Raw genomic sequence first — 12,820 nt, forward strand, 5'->3', positions numbered from 1 at the left:
CAGCAGGAGACAACTGGCACTCTCCCTTTTCCCTTCTCTAACCACTGAGCTGTCGTTTAAAAGTGGAGCACCACATTACATCCTTTCTAGGTCCTGACAAGGTGTCAGGATGAGGCTGTCTAACCCTGCCAAGATTGCGGCACTTCTGAGCATAGACAAAGCAGAACTGGGGCAAGTAAGGTTGAAAGTGGAGATGGCTGTGGAGTTTGGGATTCACCGCATTTAAATGACAGCTGTGGTGTTTAAGACCCTCTGCATTTAGATGGCAGCTAAGCTGGGCTTTTCAGGGTGGTAATTTTGGACTGAGGCTCTTTAGTTCTTTCTAAGTCCCATGTTAGGGATCCAAGTCCTTTTATGGACCTGCCCAATAAAGGCTAAAAGCGATGGAGAATCCATGCCTGCTTGGCTTCCCTAGGAAGGGCCCAAGTCTTTTTATGGACCTACCTGTTAGACCCCGACTCCATGTGGTGCCCAACGACTAGGGAGACGACGGTTCAATTGCTCATGGATCCTGGTACTCATTAGCCAGAGCAAGCAGGAACCAAACACCAGCACACATTGCTTGCAACAGCTTTATTTAGAATTGAGACAGCTTTGGGCAAGCTCCCTCACAGACGCACAGCCCATGAAACCAGGGGAGCAGCCTTGAACAATAGTTCCAATATTTATACACCTTGGCTCATACTTATTAACATTCATCCCACCTATGTCCCTCCTTCATTTATACCCATTTATCCTTCTATCTCAAGCTCCTCCTCTGTTTACTGTTTGCTTCCTTAGCATGGTATTGCATATGCATTTCATTTATTTACATGCCTCTCTGCTAAGAGCGCATGTGTAAGACTTTGACCCTTATCTTCTTTTGGTCACTTGCGGTTTCTCGGTGGTTCTTTCTAGTTTTCTTGCTGACTTCAGCACCATCTCCAAGGCCATATTTCTGCTTTGTCTCCTGACAATAGATGGTGGGCTGCATCCTATTTTTACCCAACTTATCATGTGCTTTGCACCCTATCCTTTTGTTAAGAATCTGCTTACTTAAGCATTAGCAAAGTTAGTTGCTTTTAATATAGCATCCAGCCTTGTGACCAGCGGCTTTAGCTGAGACACAGGAAAAAACTTTTATTCAGCTGCACACCCTGCACTCCCCCAAATCCATATCATTACTCCAACACCCAAAATCCATATCGTTACCCTAACACTACCCAATAAAGGCTAAAAGCGATGGAGAATCTATGCCTGCTTGGCTTCCCTAGGGTGGGCCCTAAGTTAGTAGCTGAAACAAGATAAACTTTTTTTTTCTTTTCTTTAAAGAAATCCAACTCTGTTCTTCTTGAGTTCAGTGTATATTATCAGCAGGGGATGTTTTCTGTTATCAGTGTGGTGCATGGACTTACAGAGTATATTTATCATTTTGGCGCATTGTTTTATTAATCACAGAGGGTTTGGAACAATTTGTTCCATAGCTGAAGCAGCAGCTATTACTGGAACTGGTGGGGTTATGTGCAACAGCCTGCCCTTCTATGATACAGGCACAGCAATGCATCTGTGCTCCACTCTTAGCACCTACCACTGTGGTGGCAGTGCCAGGAGAATTCAGCTCCTCTCTGGGCCTGGCTTTGTCTTCATTGGTAGTAGCCGGTTGCTGATTCCCTTTACAAAATTCTGTTCCCTCTAAATAATATACTGCAAGCATGAATTGTGTGTGTGCAAACATTACATCACTGATGCTTTTCCAAATATAATGCTTTATACATAGGTACAGATGGTCTGTGTTCTTAGTTAAGATTTATGGTTCAGCTGTTTTTATTTTTAAATACAACCTCAAAGTGCTATATAAAGAAAATGTCAAAATTATTAACAATGGGAAAAAGTACAATTCAAAGGCATAATTGTGGGAGTGAATACAGAAAAAGGTTTTTGCCATGAAAAGCTGAAATGTCATACAGTGAAACAGTATTTGTATATATTTTTGAGGGGGGGAGGTTCATGGACCAGATGTGGTATTATAGCTCTGCCCACTGTACTTGGGGCTAGAAGGGCAAAAATAGAAGCTGCTCTTTTGACTTTACATCATCCATTGTTAGCAGCTGTTTGTAGCTGTATTACAGAACAACAGGCCCCACTTGTACCAGGTGTTGCACAGACAGAGTTAAGAGGGCATCCCTGCTTGGAAGAGGCAGTCCAAAGTGGTGATTCTCAACCAGGGTACCATGGCATTGTGTGTGGACATGATTCACAAGATAAACTGAATAGGGATCCCCACTGTCAAAAAAATTATGACTTGTTGTGGTCTCTCTGAGTTCTTTGAAACAGAATACTTTCTCTTTTTTTTCTGTAGTCAGAAAAGCAATTGAAAACTAAGATCTGACATTTTCCAAGGAGTTCCTTGAATCTAACGAGGGGTGCCTTCAGAACAACTGGTCGAAGGGCTGGCCTCATTGTATTGCTAGGTTGAGGTATAATGCATGGCCAACTTGAGATTGCCTGTACCCTGCCTCCCATGCACACAGGCAAACCACTAATTTGAGTAAATTGGAGCTTTAAACTCCAGCAAGGTGACCTGTCTGTATTTAGGAGGGTGGGTTGAAGCTTGAAGGCTTCTGACAATCAAGTTGGCAATGTAGCGAGGATGCAGCAGTAACTTGGTTATAACAGTTTATTGCTGCTAATCCATGCACCCTTCTGATGCAGTCCCTCTGGGTGGCCTGCATTTGTTTTGTAGTGTTTGCTCTCACTCCAGTTACCCTAGGTATGCAGTTTGTGTGACCTTGCTGGCACAAGGAAGGGAAGCTCTAAATAGAGGGTGGGCAAAATGGTTGATCTGGCCAGCAGCCGGACTCCATTTCCTAGCAGCTCCTACCTGCATGGGTGGGGCCAGTTTCCATGGAGACCCCAGCAGCAGTCGCCCTGTGATAGTGTGAGACTGGGGTTTCCATGGAGACCAGCCCCAGCAGTACTGGCAGATGCATGGCAGGACGTAGAGAAGCTTTGGAGCCTGGCTGAGATCTTGCAGTATTGACAGCATGGTCCAGACCCAGGGCAGAGCAGTGATCTGCAGCTTGCACACCCCGGGCAGGGATGTGTAGACAGTGGATCATGGCTTTGCCCCAGCTCCTTGTAGCAGTGACAGTGTGATCCGGAGCTGGGGCAGAGCCGCAATCTGCTGCCTGCGTGCCCCTGCCTGGGGTGTGCAGGCTGCAGGTCGTGGCTCTGCCCTGGCTTTGGACCATGTGGTCACTGCTGCAAGATCCCAGCCTGGCTCTGAAGTAGCTCCACACTCTGCCAGCAGGTGGGGTTTGGGAGGGCATAGCCACCCCAAAATTCCCCATAGTCCCCCATAGACACTCCTCCCAGCAGCACCACCTCCACTGCTGCTGCCTGCCTTCCACAGGCAGAGGCAGCTGAGCCCACCCCACTCCTACCCACAGCACAGTCCCCCACCAGGAAGAGGCTGGTGCTGCTGCTGCCTGCCAGTGCTGCTGGGGCCCTCTCCATGGAAACTCCAGCCTCCTGCTATCACGGCATAGCTGCTGCTGGGGTCTCTATGGAAACTGTCTCCAGCTGTGCAGGCAGGGGCTGTTGGGAAATGGAGTCCACTGCCAGCTGGATCCAGCCTACTGGCTAGACTTTGCCTGCCCCTGCTCTAAATAGTGAAAACAGGTGAAGGATGATGCTTCCATTTCACAGGTGTGAAGCTGGGGCTGAGACACAACCTGATCAGTCAAAAGAGCCAAATGTTTAGGATCTTCCATTAACTATAGGACTGGAAGGTGCCTCATAGGCCATTGAGTCGAGTTCCTCATGGTTGCAGACAACCATTTTCCTAACAGTCGCTGCTGGGTGCTCTGCACATTTGAAGAGTGAGTATTTTGGGTTGCCTTAATGAGGGATTTAACAGCCTAACTTAAGAGTTTACGCTTGAAAATCTCAATGTAGGCAGTTTGTTGGGATCAAAGGTCATGGGCATGCTGCTGTGATGGCAGGGTAGAAATGCCTTCCATAGCTCAGGTACTGGTAGCCTCCAAGCAGTGACAGTACAGAGAACAGCATGAGCTAACCTCTGGAGTATTTATGCATTTTCTTTGGTGGGTTTTGCAGCCCAGGCTGAGCTCCAGTCAAACTGCTTCTGGTAGCCAAGCTACTGTAGTTAGTTTAAGGCGAGCAAGGGTTTGTCCACACCCCAGGTACAGCATAATCAGAGCAGATTCAGGGGATTGAAGCCAGATCTCCTAAACCCTGATGCTAAGCAGCATGCATAAACCTCAGTCTCTCTCTCCCCTAACAATTTTGTTAAGCAGGGCAAGACCCCAAATAGCCAAATCAAGCAGTTTCATGCCATCACTTATCTGGTCCAGTAATTACACATACTAACAAGTCACAGTATCTCAGATAAAGGCAGAGAAGGAAAGAGAAAATGATTTACTAAGACCACCCAACTGTGGCAGAGCTAGGGCTCAAAGCCATGGAAAGGGCACTGTTCTCTTCATTCAGCCTCACCCCTCATCAGTGCATTTGCTTCTTTGATTCCAAATTTATGCAAATGTTCCTTTCCCCATCTCCCAATTCCTCTCACTGTCCATTATTGTTCACTGTTGAAGTTGGCAGCTGTGTTACTCAACATAGTGCAGGTTTTCAGCAAAACATATGTATGAAAAATGATACCCAAAACAAAGCTGCTTTGCATTAAGGACTTGCTCCATGTCACTTGACCTCTCTACACAGTAAGATTCCTGGAATCCCTCCCAAGATTGATGGCAAAACAGCTGCAGATCTGAGTTTTAAGAAATCACACAGTCGGTTCTTATCTGAAACAGGTGTGTGTGGGACATGGTGACCTTGCCTTGTATCAGTTCTGGTCAGTTTGGTAAGGGGTGGGGGAAAAGGATTGTCAAGCAGTATAGGAAGACTGCAGCCTCTGTTTAGGAGAGGAGTGCTGGGGTCCATTTTATGGCAGACATTACCCCAACATGGAAAGAGTTACATAGCCTGCATTTAAACTGACAAATACTCTTTCCTTCTTCATTCTCAGTTCACCCTCATTCTGGAAGGGAGAAGTGAATCTGAACAGAGGTACCAGGCACTTTGAGACAGGTTCTACATTCAGGACATGAGAATGAATCAGACATACAGTCTACCTACCTCCCACTTTAGAAGAAGGTTGAGAAAACCATACAGTAGGCAGTGTTTTGATCATCTGTACCCAGGGAAATTTTCCTCTTAGCTCCTGTTAATCAAAGACCTGTGCCATGAGGCCAGAGGGTTTCTATCCCGGTCACATCCCTAATCATTCCCAGTGCCCTGTTCTAAGCCTTGTATGCTTCTGCTGAGTCCTTTGATGTGGAATAACCAGATCTGTCCAGGATGTACCATTTTTGGATCCTAGCTTCAATTTTGTTCTCTGTCTTGGCCTTTACGAAGGCTGTGGTTAAAAAAAACACCCACAGATGTTGTGGGAGCTTGGTTGGGTCATTTCACTGCTACATTCAGTTCCCTTTCCTGCATTTTTGCCTGTCTTGCCCATTTAGACTGCAAGCTCTTCAGTGCAGAGAATCTCTCACATCATGTGTTGGCACAACACTTGTTACAGTGGTGCCCCAATCTCACCTGGAGCATCTGCGTCATGCTGTGATATTGATGATAATAGTTATGTATCTTGCAGTCTTGTTCACAGGTCTTATTCATGGCTTCACACAAATCCTCACCTCAAGCTAGGAAAGGGTCCCAAGTTTTTAGCTGTTCTTTGAGGGAAAATATTCAAAAGCATTACATTAAGAGAGGCCATCAAAGCTGGTAACCTGAATGATGTACCACTTTGTACTAAAAGGAGCCTTTTGTATCCCGTATTTTTTTTAAGGGTGTATCCAAGGCCAAATTAGCCAAAACTAATTCCAAATCAAAGAGTCCAGAACCATAAGTGGCCCTACTACCAGCAAACATCCTCCACTCACACCTCGGGCTTCAGATGTTTCCAAATCCGTTGGTGGGCATCCTACTTGCAGGCCGTAGCCCGGAGGCTTGGGGTTCGGATGCCCCTGAGTTTTGCTTGTCCTTAGAGCCATAAGGCCCTCAGAGCAAGTAAAGGAGGAGACTCCCATTTCCATAAACTGGGCTTAAAGCTGCTACACCTTCACGTGTACTGACCCATGCCAGAAAAGCAGTTTTCCTGTGATGCGGTTCAGGAAAACTGCCTTCATGGACACAGATGCATAGTATTTCCCCCGCCAGGTTAAGAAGCAACTATGCTTGTCCCGAGCTTTCAAGAGGCCAAGATAAGAACAGGGACTACACATGATCTTAGCCTATAAACAATCCTGTATTTAAACTTTTGTTTTTATTCCATCTCTTTTTCCCAGTACCAGTCTCCTGTGTATCTGAATAGCACACACGAAGCAGGGAAGACAGATAGAGCATATGGAGTGAAAGGAAGTCATCTCCTGAGTCGTCAAAAATAACACCACACTGGAGCCTTCAGAATGTCCTGCTTTTCTAATTCTTTGAGAATTCTGCTTTCTGTAGATAATAAAATTCAAAACACATGAAGCATGCTGTTAGAGTCTGCCCTGCCAGCACAGCAAATGCCACACAATCCTTGCCTCATGCTAATCTTCATGCTAATGAGTTCCCTGGTGTCATGGACCAGCTGAATTCTTTATCCATGTGTTGTTGTTTGTTTACGGTGGCAAAGAAACTCTGGGCCGTGTTGTATGAGGGGATGTACAAATGTACAGAGACATTCAGCTTATAGTCTGACGTGCAATGGTGGGGAGGGGAAACGGAATGAAGAGCCTTGCCCAAGGTGACCCACAGAATTAGCAACAGGGCTCACATTTCCTGAGTCCCAGCCCTCCACTGGGTTATAAGGCCTCTTGTTTTTTAATGTCAACTCTGTGATTGAGCACTCTAAACCAAGGGTTGGCACTGTTTTTGGGCAGAGTGCCAAAAACATCTCCAACCTCAATTTGTCAGAAGTTGGCGTGCCAGGGGTGGATGGCAGGGGAGCCACAAGGGGCCCGCTCCTTGTTGTGGCATCATAGCCTCAGCCCCTTCCTCGCTGTCCACCCTAAGGTGCATGTGCCAAGCAAAATGTCTCCATGTTCCACACACTGGCACCTGTGCCAGGGGCTGCCTACCCCTGCTCTAGAGAAGATGAGCTCTGCCGGTGAACTAGAGGAAGCTACAGAATGACCAGGTCTTATTTGCATGGCTGGTACCAGGGTGAACAATTTTGGCTGTTTCAGTTCAAATTCATACGTCTTGGAGGGGGGGTCAATGGGATTTTTCTCATCTGTGTTGTGCAACTAATGGGCAGCAAATCTAGGTTTAATATGCTGTTGAGGTACCCTAAGCTGTACCTCCGTTTTGAATTACAAAGTAGTGAGATGGAAGCCAAGGAGGACAGCAGGGATTACATAAGAATAGGGAGATGAGGACACTGTTGAAGTGCCTTGTTTCAAACCTTTTCTTATATGATCCCTTGCTAGGGTTGTGGAGCCAAAGAGACTACGGAGAGTCTTCCTTTTCCAGAAGTCCCTAGAACTGAAGTTGCTTACAGCTGGCTGAGACGGCAGAGCCTCAGGATGTGGCCTCAGGGCTGTGGGTGAAGACAGTGTGGTGATGCAGTGGAAGCAGTAATGAGGCACTCACTCCCCTACAGTAGTGAGGTGGTGGTTGTGATGTATGGGCCGACGGAACCACAGCAACACAGGCGTTGTAGCTTAAAATAGTGGTGCAGAGATGGCACTGCATCTAGAGGCAGCAGCATGGTGAGAAACGGAGTTGTGGCTAAAGTCAACAGCAATGAGGCATTTCTTGTGGAAGTGAGGCAGCACTCCTGGTGAGAGTCTGGAGACAGACCTGCTTGCATGCAGTCCACGGCACTGGGACTTTGCTAGGTGCAGACGACAAGCTGGGAGTGGTATCACTAGAAGGAAAGAGGAGGTGAGGCTGGAGTGAGGAATCATGGAAACCTTTGCGCATTGAATATTCACATGAGGAGATAGAGAAACTGAGGTAAAAGATCACTGTCCAAGATACTGTGGGGACAGGTGTTTACTCTCTGTTTGCATAAGCATCCACTTGATGCGTTGGATGCGTTTTCCCAAATTCACGCTATGTTCCTTTTCCCTGTGTTAGTTTTCTGTTTTGTATACAGTTCCAGTGCTTGGGAGGGGGCAGGTATTGGTCACTGAAGGTATTTCCTATGTTTCTACCTCAAGGTGGTGGAGTTGTTCATTCCAAGAGGAGCCCCTAGTTGTTTGAACCCAGCCAACACAAAAAGGCTGAAATCTGCTCAGTGCTGTAGACCTGATTCACTTCCATCTCTTGCATCTTTGATGCAGGAGCAATGTACATTCAGTTTGCAAAACACAGGGTGCAAAGCAGTGGAAAACTGGGCCTGTGCATATGGGAAGGAGACTGCCTGTACAAAACACAGTACAAAAGGGTTTCTGCTATAGAAATAAGACTGTCTGGCTTAAGATAAGGGGGTCAGTGGCCTGAGCTCTATATGCAGCCTCAGTGAAAGTATCACAGGAATACTGTGTCTTAGCTTTGATGTCCACTCTTCGTAACGAATCATTCAAGGACTGGGAAGACTTTTTTCTAGTGGAAACTTTCACAGCTCAGTCTGTTTAGTTTAGCAAAGGGAAGACTGAAAGGTGATTTGATCATGGTTTAAATGTGCCTGCATTTTTTTTCTAGGAAAGGGCTCCTCACTCTAGGAGACAGAGTTATAACAAGATCCAGTGGCTGGAAGGTTGAAGCCAGATAAGTTCAAAGCTAAAAATAAGTGGCAGATTTTTAATAGCGAGAGAATGAACTATTCAAACTGTTTACCCGAGAGAGGTAGGAGGGTTCTGCTGTCACCTGTCATCTTTAAATCAAAATGGGATGCTTCTTAAAAAAAACAGATATGCTCTAGTTCAACTAAAAATGACTTGGCTTGATGCAGGAATGACTGGGTGAAATTCCCTAGCTGGTATTAAGATGATTAGACCTCATAATCTAGAAAGAAGCTGAGTAGTACTTTTTGGGATACACATCTGGGAAAAGTTCAAAGTTACTTTAAAATAAGTACTCCCAAGCAAAACAAAAATCCTGCATCCTGCAGCCCTTATTATCCTTACACAGCTTCTGATGGCTTGTGCTAATGATCTTAATAGTACTCATCTGATTGGAGTCCAGAGCAGCTGCCCCCTTTGTTACAGGTGCCAGAACCAAAGCCAAACTTGAGCTGGATTTAGCAAATCCAATTACCTCTGGATTATGCTCCCTTCTACTTATCATAATAACTGGTTGATAGCAGACACCCTGTTAAAGAGCTACTGGACAGCCAGAGCATTCTTATTTTATGCGCTTTTAAAAAAAAAAATCTGTGGTTTAATTTATGTAATAGTGCTTATCAGACATGTTTTACATTTAAAGTGAAGTTCAGCTTTGATAGTGATAATGCTGAACAACTAATTTCACTGTCACTTAGATTTATTCACCCTGACAGGAATTGTATTTTAATTGTTTCCTATCTCTCAAAGATATTTCTTGATTAATTTGAGGGAGGGGCTTTGTCAGAGGCAGCAGGAAGGGAATACAGAGTACATCCTAATTAAAAAAAAAAAAAAAAAGAGATTGGATTATCTCCCACGAAGCTATTATTAAACACAAAACCCTGTGGAAAAAAAAGAAGGGATTCTGTCTCCTGCAGCATAACAATGTGTGTGCATATGTGTACCTTAAAATAGCGGGTCTGGATCTCAAAACCCAACAGGAGTGAGAGATTTAAGGTTGAAATGACCTTGTAATAAGGAAGAATTCTCTCACAACAGAAAGATGCCTGAATGAGCAGACTTTTAAAATTGGAAAGCCTTCCCAATCAGTCCAAAGCAAGCGCCTCATACATTCGTACAAGGACTGAAATGACTTTGACAACCAGGAGCTCTCAGCGGGCAGGGACACAAAGTGGAGGACATCTAGGAGCAGATATTCAGGAAGGGTCCTTTTTACACCATAAGTGTCATCATTGATGGCAAAGGGTATAGGGTTGCATGACGGGAAAATCCAGCTTCAGAGTGATTACTCAAATGCTTTAAGTATGCATTGGATCAAATCTTTAGGGGCAAAAATGCCCCTGTTTTTGATTTCTTAGACAAGCACAGCCACTCCAGCTAAGAGTAGGTACTTTGTGAGTGTTGTCAGCTGAACCCCTTGGTGGCGCTCGTCTGATCACTTGGGTTCCTCTGGGGGGTCTGAGGTAGAGAGAGGAACTAAGATCAGGGTGGCACCAATGTCACTGCAAACCTACTTTGGCTCTGGTACTTTGTTGTTGGTGCAGGGACACAGGAAGGGAAGGGGCCATCTTGGCACTGAGCTTGAATTATCTTTGGTAAGATAGCAGCGAGGAAGAGCAAATCCCTGGCTCTCTACTCAGGAATTTACACAAAGTTCTGTCCCTGAGATGTCTGATCCCCTGAACTCTTTTCTATTGTAGAAATTATTTTCTTGGCCATGAAAATCTTTTGAGAGACAAGGCAATGCCATTTTTTCAGGGTCTTTTTTATTTATTTATTTTTAGGGGTAGATCTGTGTTAAGGTGAAGCTGCTAATGAAATTTGGGGGGCAGATTTTTAAAGGTATTTAGGCATCTGAGGACAAAGATGGTCATCTAAATATCTTTTGAAAATCTGGGCCAATTTGCTTTATTAAGAGTCTGTATTATTGCAAGGGGCATGCCTGTTCAGCTGCCTCTCCAACAGCTCTCCTAACTGATGTGGGGATTTAGGAACATTCTTCAAAGTGGCTTGCATACAAAAACACATTTTTTTAAAACCACTAAGAGTTGAAATAAGTATATGAGGAGTCTATGTGGAAGTATAGTGAATCTATAGAGACCTTGGTCCTCCATTTCTCTGACAGACCTGGAATATACTGTTTGAGGAACTTAACAGAGCAAAGGGGTCCCATGTGGGAGGTCATTCTTTAATTTAGGAGTCCCTCTGTCCACATGGTGTAATAAAATCAGTGAAAGTGCTTTTGGACTAAGGTGGGGGAACAGAATTTGGCATGTGGAAACCCTTTTCCCTACTGTTTGAGTTTTTTGCAATGGATCCTTTGCATCTAGGAGACATTTCCACAGCACTTCGTCACACCCCTGGACTGTGGAAGCCTGAGAAATCCCTGTCCCTTCCAAATTCTTGCCTCCATAGCTTCTGTAGCCAGGGAATGTATCCTCCCCTGCGCCTTCCAATCCAACCATTTTCTTTCCTTTTCTCTATATATTCTTCTGCTCTGCAGTATCATTTACTAATTATACTATGACCCACTCTTGACCTTGGCTTGCAGGTTCAAGACCTTTCCATCCTTGGGCAGGAATTCACAACTAAATCACTGCTGTAGTTGTCCAGGCTTCCCCACTCTCTCCACAGAGGGTGGGACATCCATTTGTATCCTGTCAGCAGTGGCTTTGCACTGAGTATTCTGGAGTTCTCATTCCCCTTCCTGGTCCTGACTTCTTAGTGCCTTTGTAAACCATGGTGCCCCATGGTGGATTTAGGATTTGGCTATTGCTTTTGAGCTGACAGCCCTAGTACCTTACTCTTGCCAGTAAAGGCCCATGCTCTTTGATCCAGGTTTAGTCCACTAGAAGCCATCATGCAATATGCCATCATGCAACATACATTCACACTGTATTGTCATTTGCTCTTGTGCAGGGGCAGATTCAGTATGGGGGAGGCAGCACTGTCATACCCCCGTTTGGCTGTGCCGCGTATGAGCTCTCAGCATGGTGTCTGGCTGGAGCCCCTGCTGTTGCACAGCTCTGGCCCGGCGTATGAGTGTTGCTGCTGCTCATCCCCTCCTTTTTCCTGCTTCTAAATTCTGTGGGAAGGGAAAGGGAGGGAAAGGGCAAACAGTACCAACACTAACCTCTTAGGCTCTGGAGCCACACAGGTAGCGGTTCTGGTCAGACCCCACTTTAATAATCTGGTGAGCTCAGAGCTCACATAGGGCTCTGGCAGGAGCCTGTGCTGACCAGGCAGTGAGCTTGGAGCTCACCGTGCCCCTGAAATATTCTTTGTCATCTGAGCTATTCATTATTTTTATAAATCATTTTAGTGGGGTAACAGTGATTTGATAGAGCAAGTCTACAGTTTCCTTGACTGCCTAGGACTTGTGGTCCAAATGAGGTTGCTGTCCTGACCCCAGTCTGCTTTACTAATCCTTAGTGAGGCCGCGGCTGCAGTACTGCTTCCAGTTTTGGGTCCCCCACTTCAGGAGGGATGTGGATAAGCTTGAGAAAGTCCAAAGGAGAGCCACCCACATGATTAAAGGCCAAGAGAGCAAGCCTTACGAGGAGAGGCTGAGGGACATGGGACTCTTCAGCCTGGGGAAGAGAAGGCTCAGGGGGGACTTGGTGGCAGCCTATAAGTATATAAGGGGGTGCACCAGGATCTGGGAGAACATCTGTTTACCAGGGCTCCCCAAGGGACTAACAGCCACAAACTTCTGGTTTAGACTGGACATAAGGAAAAATTATTTACAATCCGAGTGTCCAGGGTCTGGAACAGACTCCTTCCAGAGGTGGTGCAAGCACCTACTCTGGATTCATTTAAAAAGCATTTGGATGCTTATCTTGCTGGGATCATTTGATCCCAGCAGACTTCCTGCCTATGGCAGGGGGGCTGGATTTGATGATCTTGCAAGGTCCCTTCCAGCCCCTAATGTCTATGAAATCTATGGTGGAGCAAAACAAAAGAGGGGTTTAGTGCCAGCTTTCCTTTACAGGACACTGCAGATCTGGGGTTAGACATCTCCTGGACTGCTGACTGAT

The 12,820-nt window shown here is 45.7% G+C and overlaps 1 long non-coding RNA gene across 1 annotated transcript in view; it reads left to right on the forward strand.

Moving 5' to 3' along the window:
- Nucleotides 1-6,527, forward strand: part of LOC102379444 — a 7,936-nt gene extending 1,409 nt beyond the window's left edge. The window contains exons 2-4 of the long non-coding RNA XR_001358332.1: nucleotides 4,723-4,814; nucleotides 5,030-5,174; nucleotides 6,354-6,527. This is a non-coding gene — a long non-coding RNA (uncharacterized LOC102379444). The remainder of the gene's footprint in view (nucleotides 1-4,722; nucleotides 4,815-5,029; nucleotides 5,175-6,353) is intronic.
- Nucleotides 6,528-12,820: the final 6,293 nt, after the last annotated feature.

The sequence above is a fragment of the Alligator sinensis genome, unplaced genomic scaffold (genome assembly GCF_000455745.1).
Source record: "Alligator sinensis unplaced genomic scaffold, ASM45574v1 scaffold320_1, whole genome shotgun sequence".
NCBI lineage: Eukaryota > Metazoa > Chordata > Crocodylia > Alligatoridae > Alligator > Alligator sinensis.